A 16,313-nucleotide genomic window follows, 5' to 3' on the forward strand; every position below is an offset into this window, starting at 1 on the left:
GCAATTTGGGTTGGAGAATAAAGATTTCTTTCAATTTCTACAAATCAGAGACTTTTTGTCGAAAAAGTGGGAGGAGCGAACGAGTTTTTAAACATAGACATTATGGAAAAATTCAGGTAAAATAGAGATTTATCTATTGGTTTTGTATAGGATTTATTTAATTTTTTGATGGTAGAGGATTTGGATGATTGAGCAAAAAAATAGAAAATAGAAATTGGTGTTACTGAAGAACTATTTTTTCACTGAATTAATTTAGCCCAGAACACTTTGGTCCCTGCAAGGCTACAAGCACAGTATTATAAAACATGTTTTTCTGTATATTATACCCCGAAAAAGATTACCAAGTGGGGTACGGGGAAAGGAACCACCTGCCCGCGCTGTGATCTATATCAGGCTGACCGTAGCCATATTTTTCCTACATGCAAAGTTTTGGATAGCCTAAAAAATAAAATTTCCCGATTCTACAATGTAATATTGGGGATTACTTGCTCCCTCTCTCCTACACTTATTGGTTTTGGGGTAGACATTGACCTGCAGGGAACTCCGGGGGAAAGGTTAGTGTTTATCGGCATGGCAGTATATCGTCTCTGCCTGGCCTCTGCTTGGCTGGACCCAGAACCACCTGGTTTTCAGCAATGGCTTACTCGGCTAACCTTTAAATATAATTTACGGAAAGCTATTTATTCAAGGAGGGGAACTGGTTCTCGGCAAAAAGGACTAGAAATCAGGGCACCCATGACTAAATGGCTTGCGAAGAAAGAATGAGTAATTAAATATTTTTGGTGAAACTTATAAAAACGAATGTGGGGAGTCGTAAGAGAATGACCAACTTTCCAGGTTAGGGGGGGGGGGGGTGCTGAGCATTGAAAAACTGGAAAGATTGCCATTTAAGGTACCAGCTGCTGAATGGATTATACATGGAACAATCACTCTGTCTGTTACAATTTTCCATTTTCAGTATTGTCTAAAACACATACCAGCAGGCACATATGAAAGGTTGGGTAAAGAATACATCAAGACATCCTGGGAATTACCATACACACACACAGATGTTGGAGTGGGGGACATTAAGTGTTTCTTAGCGGTTCAAACTGTGAAAACGCACTAAGCAGTTCTCTCCTTTGCCAGGGTAAAAACTTACATGGGGCCTACGATGGTTCCTCTAACAATTTATCCTACCACCTGCAAGGTTCACCAGCTGCGGTGATTGTTTCAATTTTCGGACAACTTTCAAATGGAAGTTACCTCATGTTGAACGATCACAGCTGCTGTGGCATGTTGCCAGGTATACCATATCTAGTAACTGTCATCCAGGGTCACTTGCTGTATGCAAGTATTGTTTCCAAAAACCAAGTTAGTCAGGGAGTCGCCACTTAAAATCTCTTCTATACAAATTGATACTCTAAGCAGAATGCAAGCCATTCTTTTGCAAAAAACTGTGCCACTGACCTCGGCCAAAGAAACCTATGATCGACAAGTTGCAAGGACGTCTGCCGAGATACATACCCTTTTAAATACAAACTTACCTATACATTTCTCAGATACGAGCGGTATTGTAAGTGTATTTAAGACCGTATTTTCCGGACTGTTAGCATCTTTTCAAGCAGTCATCGGAATCCTTCCAAACTTCGTGCACTCTGTGTTTGGCGGATTGCCCCTCCTTTTGGGACTCGTTGCAGGGATACTATTTTTGCTCCTTCTGCTGCGATATGGCAAGCCAAATCACCAGCAACAGCCAATTCTCCATGGAGACAACTCTACTGGCGATGAAGTGTTGTGAGCGCATAGTCTAAATTTTGGGACTACCTCGTTTACCAGAATTAAATACCACATGGTTTCTGTAATTCAGACTAATTTGGCAAGATTGCATCTTACCTGTTCTACGCTGCCTGCTATGCGGAGAAGATGCGTGCAAGACACCTGTTGATACCTTGCTGGACCCGGTAACGGCCCATGCTCTGTGTTGCTCCCAGCGGCTACCAATTCTGATGACGGCATTCATTGAGATCTCACAGACGCAAATTGCAGCTGCTGAGTTATGAGAGGAATCGACAGGCGCACAGGTACCATCCAATACGAGCATTGCTAATGCGACCAATGCTGACGGCGATGCTTCACATCTATGTGCGGTTAATCTTCTAAACGAGGTAATCCAACTTTCCCCTACAATGGTAGATGACTTTTTGTCAACAGACATAGAAGATTTTGTGTTTTCTCCAAGCCCTAACACTGACTTTTGATTTTGGCACACAGTGTTCTGCGAGACTTTGAATTCGACCGTAATTTTTTCAAAACAAGGTACTAACATTGGAACTTTTTCCTGTGATTAATTTTTTTTCCAAATTAGTATTTTTCATTTTTGGGCACAAGTAATTTGCTTATAGTAGAACTATTTATAGAGAACAAGAATTCTTTGAATACTTCCAGAGACACTATTTGACCTTGTCCACATACAAACAGTTTTATGTAATCTGACATGAAAGGGTTTCGACCCCTTTTTTTTCTGTATTTATGAACCATTTCAAAAAGGTTTATTTTCATGATTCATTCATTTAGCATTTCAAATGGCAATATATGCTTAGGATGAAACATTGCTTTAATGTGTACAGCACCAATGCAAAAGTTTGAATGCATTATTTACAATGTATTTGAAACATGCTTTTAGCACTTCATGTGTAGATATGATTTAGATATGTTTAACATGTTTAGAATTTAGTTATGTCATACATAAGAAAGTGGAGTGGGTGTTGTGTGTTGATTTAGATTCCTTATGCATTTCCCGATTCATACCCTTATATAGGTACAATTGACGCATTGCCCTTATATAGGCATAGAAATCCAGTCCTTATTTAGGCACAGCCCCTGCTACCCAAATACAGGCATGGCTACTTCCATCCATTCATCTATGTCACAACGATTTCTTGGAAAACCAGACTGTTAAGCCGTTTGGGACTTCCCCTTGCTTGGATTTGATTTCTCCAAGAACTCATTTATTATGCATGAACATCTATTCCTTAGGGGTTCATTCATGACATTCATATGCCTGACATTACATCAATACTGGCATTCCTAAACACCTTCAAGGTATAAATATACCTTCTCTTGCTATGGAAAAGCACAGTGTGGTTTGGTACAGTTCAACTACCTACTTTCACGACTCAGCTCGCCAGAGCAAGTCCCGAAGGAAGTCAACTCTCCGGCTGACGCACTGACTAGACGCTGTCATCCTCCTGCCGAGAATTCAGCTCCAGTGTTTCTGACTTCCCTTGTGGGGTGCTGGCAAATCGAGTCCCGGGAACAAGATACCAACCTCTCTCATTCTAAGGTATGGAGCTGATTAGAACCTAGAGAAACCTTTGGCAGATTCTTGGCAAAAGTAAACTTAGCTAAAACAGCATCTACTTCTTCCCTCGTACTAGACCTAGGTTAGGTATACTGGGGTAGGTGTATTTTAGAAGCACCAGTTGAGTATTTTAGCCTGTGTTATTTATGTATGTATTTTTATATATGTCATAGCAACACCAGCCCGCAAGGTAGCCGGCAGCACCAGCAGTGGCGTTGTCCCCCAGCTGACTTCTGAGCCCACTGAAGCTGCGCTCGTAGCCCAGGCGGCATAATGGACTGCAGAAACCCGCATGGGTGGCAGTGAGGCAGAGATTTACTCGAGTGCCATCTTTCTCCCAGATTGCTCAAAGATATGGGGAGTGGGGGGGTTCAGAGATGGGGTGCTGGGGAGTGCTGGAGACAGAGGGGGAGGGTAGGTTCACTGGTATTTATGCCGCCACTTGTGTTTATTTGCATTATTTGTGGGCGAGGGAAAACAGAGAAAAGTAGTGAATAGCCTAAATACAGACAAGGTCAAAGTTAGCAGTGCGTTGTGGCAAGTTAACACAGTGTTTCTCAGGGAAAAAAGTGTATGGTCGGAAGCCAACTTATCTTTCGCCTCCTATTCTCACTTTTTTAAATTGGAACCTCATTTTACCGCATTTTAAGCGTTGTATGTGTACTCTATGTTACCTCGCGCTGAAAGCTCCGTACCCAGTCCACCACAGCTGCTGGCTGCTTGAGTGGAGGGCGGACCGGCAGAGCGCGACACGCCCCCCTGACTCCTCACACGTCAGGTGGGGAAGCACAAAAGGGACTAATGCCTAGGATGCGCAGTTGAAACACTGCAAGTCGCGTTATCTATGAACTGCTGGCTGCGCTCAATTTTTTAAATTGGAACCTAATTTTAGCGCATTGTAAGCATTGTATGTGTTTTTAAACTTGGACAAACATTTCCTTGCTTTTAAATCTATCTTACCTCGCGCGACCCCGGCCCACCACAGCTGCTGGCTGTATGAGTGGAGGGCAGACAGGCAGAGTGCAACACTTCCCCTGACTCCTTACACATCAGGTGAGGAAGCACAAAAGGGGCCGATGCCGCGGGTGCGCCAAAGGCAAGCCCGTCTGCCCCCATCCGCGCCTGGTCCGGGCCTAGGGCCAGAAATCCTGGTCCTCCTCCTAAATATTTTGGACATACTGTTAAAAAGAAGTCCGAAACTAATCTTCAAGCGAGCTTGCCACCGGGCCCCACAAGAGGCCCTAGGCTCCTGTACGCTTCTGAGCAATTAAAGGCTTTTTGTGCTCCTCCATCCCTTTACAAGACTACACTTTGATGACAATATAGAAACATGTTCAAAGTGCGTTTTTTCCTTTTCACCAATTCTTAAAACTAAGAAAGACAAAAGACTCACCAGAACTGACCAATCAACTCGACAAAACAAATATCTTTCCTTTATGAGCACAAACTGTATATCCCTCCCCAAGCACAAAGTTGACTTGTTTGATTTGTTAGTCAGCAACCAACCTCATGGAAACCTGGCTCCACGAAAGCTCAGGTCCGGACATTGCCCTTGCCTTAGCAGCCAACTACGCAATAGTCAGGAAAGGCCACAATGCTAAAATGGGAGGGGGCATAGCCATCATTTTCAAAAAAGACTACCAATGTGAGTTCGAACATATCTTGTTCCATAACTGTGAAGCAGTCCTATTTAAGTCGTCTCTCACTCCAAAGTTCACCTTCTCCGGCATACTAGTTTATCGAGCACCCGGACCCTCTGCTCCTTGGGCTTCTGCTGTCCCCGAATTTTTTACTCCTTTGGTCATGAAAACAGCTAACTTTTGTCTTCTGGGGCACCTAAATCTCCTTTTAGAGAATCCTGCATGCATAACAAGCATCAATTTCATCTTGGACTTGGCCTCCTTAAATGTCAATTTACTTAACTCTGGACCCACACATGAGGCAGGTAATTTACTGGACCCTATCTTCTCCTACCTCGCTGAGATCAAATGTTCCCGGCTATTCCAATAGGCTGGTCGGATCACTTCCTTACCAGATTCAATCTTACACTTCCTGCATATCTCATACCAACCTTCCCTGCCTTAGATTCTCAAAGCAGAAACTGGAAAAAACTAGATATCACTGCCCTAAACAAATTCTTAAACTCTCACATGCCTTTTTCCAAACAATTGGTGAAATCACTCTCCACCTCAGTGCAGAAATGGCTCTTTACTGCCATTGACACCTATCTACCTCTCTCAAAAACAAGAGCAAACAATCACCGGCCCCCAGCACCTTGGTTCACCGAACCATTGAAATTAGAGAAAGCCAAGTGCAAAGTTATGGAAGGAAAGTGGAGAAAAAATGACACACCTGAATCCAAAACCAGCTACAAAACCACCTTAAAAAGTATCATAAACTTTGCAGTTGCGCCCGAGCGGACTATGTCTCCGTCACCATCTCTGATGACCTTAACTGCTCAAAAACGCTCATTATTATGGTCAAGGAGCTTGCTGGCTCCAAAACCCAAGCTAAGCCCCCAGTACTCAACAAACGAAAATGTGAGGTACTGGCCTCCTTTTTTGTCCAGAAAGTGGATAAAATCTACCAAGACATAGTGATTGCGCAAGTTAAGAATTCCTCCCCTCCTCCCGCATTACCCATGCCACTCTCAATAGACAACACGCACCTCAACCAAGTTGAGTCATCAGACATTTCCAAAAACCTGTTGGATACTTGGTCCCTGTTAAATACAGTCACTCTAGTAAAACTCTTAAACAACATCAAATCAGGATCACCCAAGGATCCTCTGCCTATCTCTGTGCTAAGGCAGCTGGAACCACCTTCGCTGTGTGTGATCACGGACCTCCTAAATGCCTCCCTGCAGGAAGCCATTATCCCATTTGAGTGGAAACATGCCATGATATACCCACTCCTCAAAAAGGCAAACGCAGACCCCGACCTTCCCTCTAATTATCGGCCAATCTCCCTACTGCCCGCCTTCTCAAAAATTCTAGAGAAGCATGTCCATTCACATCTATCGCAGTTTGTGGATACCCAAGGACTCCTTCATCCCTCCCAGTCAGGCTTTAGGGCAGGCTACTCCACCGAAACCACCTTGTTAGGGGTAAACGAAAGCATACGCTGCCACCTGGACACAGGAGACACTGTTGCACTTATCTTGGATCTGAGCGCCGCATTCAACACAGTGTCTCATACCGGATTAATCAAATCTCTTAGTTGACTAGGCATCCGCGGCTCAGCTCTGAACACACTCTCCTCATTCCTCTCAAACTGCACCTATCAAGTTTTCTACCACACAACCTGCTCAGAGATTCACTCTTTCACCCATGGGGTGCCACAAGGCTCCATCCTCAGCACTTTGCTTTTTAATCTGTATTTAAGACCCTTGGCTTATGTGGCTGAGGAATCAGGACTGACCTTGTTTTCATATGCCGACGATTCCCAAATAATTTTCTCTCTCTCCTCGAAGAACACAGATGATTCTTTCCCCCTACAGCTGGGTCTGAGCAAAATAGCATTGTGGATGCTACAAAATAACCTCAAATTAAATGGAGAGAAAACCGAGGTCTTTGTCTTTGGAAGAAACAAAGATCTCTGGAGTACTAAACACTGGCCTTGTGAAATGCGTGCCCTCCCCTCACCCTCCCCCATGCTCGAAATCTGGACATCACTATTGATGACTCTCTTGACATGCATTCTCAAGCAGTTAAAGTAGCAGCTACATGCTTTTCCATTCTCAAATGGTTAAAAAAAAATCTGCTGGATGCTACCAGAATCCACCCAGAAAACCGTGATCAATGCCCTGATTATGTCAAGGCTGGACTATGGAAACGTGCTTACTTGGGCTCAAACAAAGAAGTTACCACAGACTCAAGATGGTGTAGAATTCTGCAGCCAGTCTTCTGTGTCGGGTCCCAAACACCTCCTCCATTTCCGGTCATTTACAAAACTTACACTGGCTCAGGGTGGACACCAGAGTCTAGTTCGAAGACCTGAGCTATATGCACAAAATCAAAACAGGAAAGGCCCGCAATATCTTCAATCCTTGGTCTGTCCCTATCTACCCTCTCGTAACCTCCGCTCCTCTACCCAAGGAAAATGTATCACTCCCAAATTCAAACTATCCCAGATGGGCGGAAGATCTTTTTTTATCTGGGCCCCTCACTGTGGAACACGCTGCCTACAGCGACATGAAACAAAACTGACCATGTTCAATTTAGCAAGTCCTTGAAGACATGGCTTTTTGATAAAAACCCACTAGCATGTTTTCATCTATGTCTCGAATCTGCCTCTGCACCGGGAAACCCTTTTTGGGTAGCTGCTGCGCATTACAAATGTAATAATAATAATAATTCTCAACTCTGCACAATAATTTTACTTGAGTATGTCAACTAATCTTAGATTTGTCAGTATCAACATCTGTGGGCTGAACGATGTCCGAAAGAGACAGATGGTGAACAAAGGACTGCGCCTGCTGGGGGGTGACGTTGTTGGTCTCCAGGAGACGCACATCGAAGGCTCTCAGCTTCACCTTTTAGGCACACTGGGATATAAATTAATTGTGGGGACAGCATAAGGGGCACGGTTGAAAGGAGTGGGGATTTTAGTGCTGAAAAGTCTTCCGCTTCAACTCTTTTGCTCCAAGGCTGACCCCTTGGAAGGTGGGTTTTGGCGGAATGTCGGTTAACTTCAGGCTCTTCATTTTCCATATGCTCTATATATGGGTGCACAATTGATGATCGTGGGGTAATCAACTGGGTTAATGGAGAACTAGCACAATGGCCCCTTCCCGTAATCCTAAGTGGCGGTTTTAACATCAAGTTACCCAGCGATTGGAGGAGGGTTAACCAGTGGAGATACACAGGCCGAAAACCCAAGGTATTTCAAGCAATAAGGGATCTAATGGATACAAAAGGGCTCATTGATGTTTGGGCCAATTTAAACCCGAGCCTGCCTGGCTTCACTTATTATTCTACTTCCCATCTTTCTTTAGCAAGGTTAGATTATGTCTTTATTTCATCCTCTTTGATCTGCTATTGTGATATTGACACTGCCCCCGTTTTTTATCAGATCACAATCCGCTTATTTTAGACAGAACTGGCTTAGCGCCTTGCAAAGAAGTTTCTTCCTGGAGCTTTGAGAGAGCGCTCCTATATGATAACGGATATCATATCAGATACATATGAAGAAATGGATCCAGGAAATTCTGGCAGATAATATTGGGTCCGCCTCTGTAATGGTAGTCTGGGACACACTAAATGCAGGTGTCAGAGGGGAAACCTTACAATTTTCATTCAGGAAAAATAAACAGGAAAAAGCACATATTTTGGAGCTCCAGAACGAACTAGCAATTGCAGAAGAGAAATTAACAGGAGCAGTTGAAGGTGGTGCTGAAATAGAATCCGTACAACTAGCAACCTTAGTCATAAGGGCTAAAAATGGAACAATATTGGCTGAGAAAACTGCAGCTAAATGGGCCACCTCAAGGGAAAAAACCTACGTATTCAGCAAATCTATCGGTCATCAGTTAGACAATATAACCAGACAACAAGCAACTCCTAATGAAATACAGTCAATACAGACGTCCTCTGGGGAAATTACGGGCCGACTAACAAAATTCGTATAGCCTTCCATGAATTCTACCAAAAATTATATTCCAAAGAAGATACCGGTCCCCAGTAGCTGCGCCATTTAGAGACGGATAATTACCTAGATACATTTCTCTGATCACTACTTAGTCCTGACGATTATGACATGCTGGGATATCTCCCCTCCCCTGAAGAAGTCACTATGGCTCTTTTTTACCTTCCTGATGGTAAAGCGGCCGGATCTGACTATATTCCCATGGAATTTTACAAGATCTTCTTTCCACGGTTAAAATACTTTATGACTCTTATAGAGTCCATTTTTCAGGGAGCTTCTCCTCCTGCATCATGGGCAACAGTGAAAATTGTCATCTTCCCTAAGAAGGATAAACCACTCTTACAAATGGGCTCATATCGCCCTATTACTCTTATTAATGGCTACTCAAAAATGTACGCCAAAGTTTTCTCGACTAGGTTATTGTCCATCATAGAACACTTGGTCTCCAAATGGCAACACAGGTTTATTCCTGGGAAGGGTACTATCGATCACATTCACCGAACCATTACCTTGTTCGACCCGGCTCAAACTACAGGGGACCCAATCTCATTTTTACCTAATTTCTCCCCTGAGGCGGAAGCCGGGGGCTCTCAGCTCAACCTTTGTCTATTGCTACACTCCACGTATTTGACCAGCGAAGTACGTTTGTATTTTACTAGTGTATATATTTTAATTGTGCTATTTTATTTCGTACTTCCCTGCACTTCGGCGCGAGATTAGCGTTGCACCGAAGCTGACATAGACATTCTTCCTGGCACGGCGCAGCCGATTTCGGGGCTGACACCGTGATTCCACCCACCACAGCTGCCATCTTGCTGGGAGGAAAGGGTCGCGCTCCAGTTGTTGGATGCCTCCCGCCCTCCCAGGATACTTAAGGGGCGTTATACATCATCGGGCGATATTTACCTAATTTCTCCCCTGAGGCGGAAGCCGGGGGCTCTCAGCTCAACCTTTGTCTATTGCTACACTCCACGTATTTGACCAGCGAAGTACGTGTGTATTTTACTAGTGTATATATTTTAATTGTGCTATTTTATTTCGTACTTCCCTGCACTTCGGCGCGAGATTAGCGTTGCACCGAAGCTGACATAGACATTCTTCCTGGCACGGCGCAGCCGATTTTGGGGCCGACACCGTGATTCCACCCACCTCAGCCGCCATCTTGCTCGGAGGAAAGGGTCGCGCTCCAGTTGTTGGACCCCTCCCACCCTTCTCTAATCCTCCTGAGACATGTATAAAAACATCAGGCCTTCCCTTCCGCGCAGCGGGCGCGCCGGCGGCGCGCCAAAGGCAAGCCCGTCTGCGCCCGTCCGCGCCGAGACCGGGCCTAGGGCCACGACCCCTGGCCGGGCTCCATCGGATCACAGGTTGGTCTACTCCCGGTCCTTTTTGATGGAGCTTCGTTCACTCCCCACTTCCTGTTGCATAATGCATGATCCAACAAAAATACTACAAAATGCTATTATTACATGCTCTGATTGCAACAGTACGATATCTACAAATAGCCACAAGACCCAATCCAAGCCACAAGCCAGTGCATCACAATCATTTTGTGATGCACTGGCTAATTTCTTTTTCTCTAAAGTAAACAATATTTACCAGGCTTTTACCCCGAACCCGACAATAACAGCTCATTTTTATCTGCCTTCGGACAAGGTTTTGACCAGCTTTAAGGCTCTTACTATCAATCAAATAAAGATCATTGTCTCCTCTATCAAAACTGGATCGGTACTAGATCCCTGTCCATCCTCCCACCGGTGATGAACACACTCATCCCGGTCATCACTTTAGTTTGCAATTCTATATTGGGTTCTGGGATATTCCCGGATTCCTTAAAGAACACGCTGGTGAAACCCCTGTTGAAGAAAGCAAGTCTGGATAAGGCCGAATTAAAGAATTATAGGCCCATTGCAAGCCTCCCTTTTTTAGCCAAAGTGATCGAAAAAGCCATGAATCACCAACTTGCCGAGCATGTAGAGAAACATCTTCTACTGGATGATTCACAATTCCATTTCCGAAGATACCATGGTACTGAAACCGCCTTAATCAAAGCCGCAGACGACCTCAGGGCAATTCGGGACCAGGGAGGGACAGCAGTACTTGTACTGCTGGACTTATCGGCGGCCTTCGACACGGTCGACCATAAGATCTTGGTCGACCGTGTTGGAAAGATGGGCATTCACCATACAGCGAGAGATCTGCTTGCATCCTTCCTGGCCGACAGAACACAGGCTGTCACCCTGGGGCCATACAATCTGCCAAGCTGTCACTACCGTGTGGGGTACCTCAAGGCTCATCCCTAAGTCCGACACTATTTAATATCTATGTGTCGGACCTTGCTAATGTCATCAAAGCATATGGGATGAGCCTAACCTCCTACGCTGATGACACACAATTGGTTCTGGCCATTAAAGGCGATGGACACGAGGTGGCAGGCGCGCCAAAGGCAAGCCCGTCTGCGCCCGTCCGCGCCGAGACCGGGCCTAGGGCCACGACCCCTGGCCGGGCTCCATCGGATCACAGGTTGGTCTACTCCCGCTCATTTTTGATGGAGCTTCGTTCACTCCCCACTTCCTGTTGCATAATGCATGATCCAACAAAAATACTACAAAATGCTATTATTACATGCTCTGATTGCAACAGTACGATATCTACAAATAGCCACAAGACCCAATCCAAGCCACAAGCCAGTGCATCACAATCATTTTGTGATGCACTGGCTAATTTCTTTTTCTCTAAAGTAAACGATATTTACCAGGCTTTTACCCCGAACCCGGCAATAACAGCTCATTTTTATCTGCCTTCGGACAAGGTTTTGACCAGCTTTAAGGCTCTTACTATCAATCAAATAAAGATCATTGTCTCCTCTATCAAAACTGGATCGGCACTAGATCCCTGTCCATCCTCCCACCGGTGATGAACACACTCATCCCGGTCATCACTTTAGTTTGCAATTCTATATTGGGTTCTGGGATATTCCCGGATTCCTTAAAGAACACGCTGGTGAAACCCCTGTTGAAGAAAGCAAGTCTGGATAAGGCCGAATTAAAGAATTATAGGCCCATTGCAAGCCTCCCTTTTTTAGCCAAAGTGATCGAAAAAGCCATGAATCACCAACTAGCCGAGCATGTAGAGAAACATCTTCTACTGGATGATTCACAATTCCATTTCCGAAGATACCATGGTACTAAAACCGCCTTAATCAAAGCCGCAGACGACATCAGGGCAATTCGGGACCAGGGAGGGACAGCAGTACTTGTACTGCTGGACTTATCGGCGGCCTTCGACACGGTCGACCATAAGATCTTGGTTGACCGTGTTGGAAAGATGGGCATTCACCATACAGCGAGAGATCTGCTTGCATCCTTCCTGGCCGACAGAACACAGGCTGTCACCCTGGGGCCATACAACCTGCCAAGCTGTCACTACCGTGTGGGGTACCTCAAGGCTCATCCCTAAGTCCGACACTATTTAATATCTATGTGTCGGACCTTGCTAATGTCATCAAAGCATATGGGATGAGCCTAACCTCCTACGCTGATGACACACAATTGGTTCTGGCCATTAAAGGCGATGGACACGAGGTGGCAGAGCGCTTCCAACGGGGAATGCTAGCAATCGGAGAGTGGATGGCATCCAACTGCCTTAAACTCAACTCCGAAAAAACGGAGGTGCTCATCTTTGGACCACTTTTACCAGATTGGTGAGCAACCTGGTGGCCATCAGCCTTGGGAGCCCCTCCTAGCCCAGCCCTCAAGGTCAGGAACCTGGGAGTAACTTTTGATGCGGATCTCAACTTTGTGGAACATGCGAACAGAGTAGCGGCAACAGCCCATCACAAATTAAGACTGATCAGAAAAATCATCCCGTTTTTGCCAGATGTAGCTGCTAAAACATTGGTTAGCTCTTTAGTGTTATCATCCCTTGACTATTGTAATGGCCTATTCTTAAATGCCCAGGTCAGGGTAACCAATAAGCTTCAGACAATACAGAATGCAGCAGTACGTCTGCTCTCTAGAACACCCAAGTTTTCGGCTATATCAGACACAATCAAGAAATATCATTGGCTGACGATCCGCGATCGGATCAAATTTAAATCACTTTGTATAGTAAACAAGATACTTCATGACCAAGGACCACATTATTTTAAGGACCAGCTGATACCCTATAAACCTGCCAGACAGCTTCGATCTGCTACTCTTAACCAACTAGTGGTTCCACGGTCAAAAACAGTTTCATGGGGTGATCGCCGCTTTTTAGTCGCGGCACCCAAATTATGGAATACCCTGCCTCAGCACATCAGGACAAGCCCCTCACTTTTGCAGTTTCACAAAAGATTGAAGACATGGCTTTTTAATCAGTAAATATAGACAATTAACTTTCAGGAGCCTTTTTTTCATCTTGGGAAAATTAGGTGAATAATCTAGTGCCGAGAAGCCTAGCGGGTATTCGTTCGCGCTCAATAAATTGCAAAAATAAATAAATAAATAGATACTCTTGGATGCAGAAAAAGCATTTGATAGGGTCTTCTGGCAGTTTTTGTGGAGGGTCATGGCCAGAATGCGCTTCTGGCCTAAGTCTATTCAAGCCATTAAAGCACTGTACCATAGCCCTATAGCTAGGATGTCGATAAACGGGCAACTCACTGAGCAGATTTAAATTTCTCGTGGGACTTGGCAGGGATGCCCCTGCTCCCCACTGCTCTTTGCCTTATACATTGATCCCCTTATTAAAAGACTACAAAACAACTTAGAGATCTAGAAAGTTGTGAGTAGGGAGCTACCCTTTCTAACAGGAAAAGGATTTGGTCAACAATCATATAAAATACAGAACTCCTTCTCCTGGATTTTATGAGTCATAGGTGATGTACATCCCTTAGAGGACGTTCTTCATTAATGAAATGGGATTTGTAGTATTGTACGGGTTACCAAATTTACAACTAAAAGTCTGTGGGACCCTAAAGTACTATGAAACCTTCATGCACACGGACAAAAGTTTTTGTAAAATGTCATTCATTTATTTCATAAAAGTTAAAATTCATAATAACACAAATCTGTTATATGAAACAACAAGAAATACACTTTCAATTTTTGCAAAAATATCACTCAATGTTAAAAGAGGTTATGCGATTAAAAAATGCTGTTATGGCATTATCTACACCAACATATTAAAACATCACATTTATTGATAAAACAATAATATAGGAACAAAACTGTCAACGCGGCGTTTCGGTGCACCTTTTGGTCTTGCACCTTCTTCAGGACTCGTTCCCTGTATTGTCACATCTACAAAGATCACAGTACATTTCATTAGGTCCCATTCTATTACAACATCAAATGCACTTAGATTGTTACATATATTTGATTGTGCCCTAATATTTGCCCGGTTTCACGAACCGGACCTAGCGCGTGGCCGCCATTTTAGGTAGGGCGATTGACTTATATTTGATCACGGTGATTTTTAAATTGCGTGTCAACTTCTAAATGTTTTCTATCAATGACCCGCGTTGTGTTGTTATTTTTATTCTTATCCAGTTTGTAGCGTATCTAAACGAAACAGCCTCTGATGTTAATTAAGTAAACATCCATCATGTATCTACAGTATTAGACCATGTCATATGTCCACCCATCAGATTGATCACTTGAATACTTAAACCTTTAACAATAATAAAAAGATGCAGAAAACTAGAGATGCATAAGAACGACAAAGTAAATCTTGGATTGTAAGATGTGAGGGTTACCAAATATTAGGACACAATCAAATATATGTAACAATCTAAGTGCATTTGATGTTGTAATAGAATGGGACCTAATGAAATGTACTGTGATCTTTGTAGATGATTTGATTTCAGGACTGCAAAGTATTATACATGCATGAATTAAATGTCGTATTTACAAGCATTGCCAAATATGAATTACGATGAAGGCATTGTAAGATTCAATGGACTGCATAGTATTATACACGCATAAAATGCCGTATTCATAAACATTGCCAAATAAAAGTTACAATGAAGGCATGGACCTGCCACAAACATTGCCAAATATAAATTACAATGAAGGCATGGACCTGCCACACAAGGCGGTCAAACGCACCTCACTTCCAATTAATTGGAAGTGAGGTGCGTTTAATTCATGCATGTATAATACTTTGCAGTCCATTAAATCGTGCAGTGTTTCGGAGGAGACATATGTCTTTAGTGACCCATTTGGTACGTCACACGTAGAATCCCAATGCTATTCAATAATATTCATTAATATTGCCCCCTCACGCTGTCGGCCCAATACAAATTCTCTTGGGTCTGCATTCACTCCCTAAGGTTTGTTTTTCCCGGTAACCCAGCAACGCCCTCCAGTCTTTCTTCTAGGAGGTTATAAAAACGGACTTGGTTACCAAGGTAACACTTCCTGGTTCCAGTTTGACACGCGCTGACGCTGGCTCTTTTTCTCTGACCGACCACGGGTAAGTCCGCCTGTTGGAACCGGCGCTAAACCTCTTAGGCTAATCGCCCTTGGCACCCCTAATCCTCGGTAATCCGTTTTTTCAGACGGCGGTCTTCTGTGCGCGATCCACGTCTTGGACGCGTTACATACCTCCATTGCGAAGGTGACGTGCTGTGACTGCTCCTTCTGAGGGTTTGATGCATTATTCCCCTCGGGTGAGTTTTCGCACTAGATCAATGCGTGTGATGCGTTTTTGCCTGATCTTAGCCTGCATTTTCCTGATGTTTTGTTCTTCACTTGATGTTTCTGCAGACGAACGCCCGCGTCCCCTTTAAAGCGGCCAAAAATCAATATATCCCGTCCTGGCGTCCAAACCAGGTGAATAATGCCCCAATTTTCAATAAGGTTACGCTTCAATTGTTACCCCATTCCAGCCCAAAACTAGGCCATGTTATTGTTATTGCGGTGGCCGTTGTTACGGCACCACCTTCTAATGACATGTTTTTTCAGACCCTCTGTCACACGCTCCCCTGGGCGGCTGCCCAGGTTACTCACTGTGTTGGGTCATCCAATTATGTAGTACTTTGTCCTCAGTTGCCTTTTAACCTTCTTCCAAAGTCCTTCTAAGTTCCTTTGAAACATGTTTTTAATGCCTTTATTCACAGGCCCCTTGGCCTGAAATCCAATAATGTCGGGACTCTTCTGAGACCGTTTGAAATAATCTAGCGCATTTCCTTTTCTTACCTAGGACACAGCCCCATTCCTTCCTCCACCTTCCCCCACGTCCTGATGAAGACCCGCGAGTAAGGATCAAGTATCCTACACCTTTGGGTCGAAACGTAGACCACCATCTACCTTCAAGAACTCCTAAACCCAAGATTGAT

This window comes from Lissotriton vulgaris, chromosome 1_1, assembly GCF_964263255.1.
Source record: "Lissotriton vulgaris chromosome 1_1, aLisVul1.2, whole genome shotgun sequence".
NCBI lineage: Eukaryota > Metazoa > Chordata > Amphibia > Caudata > Salamandridae > Lissotriton > Lissotriton vulgaris.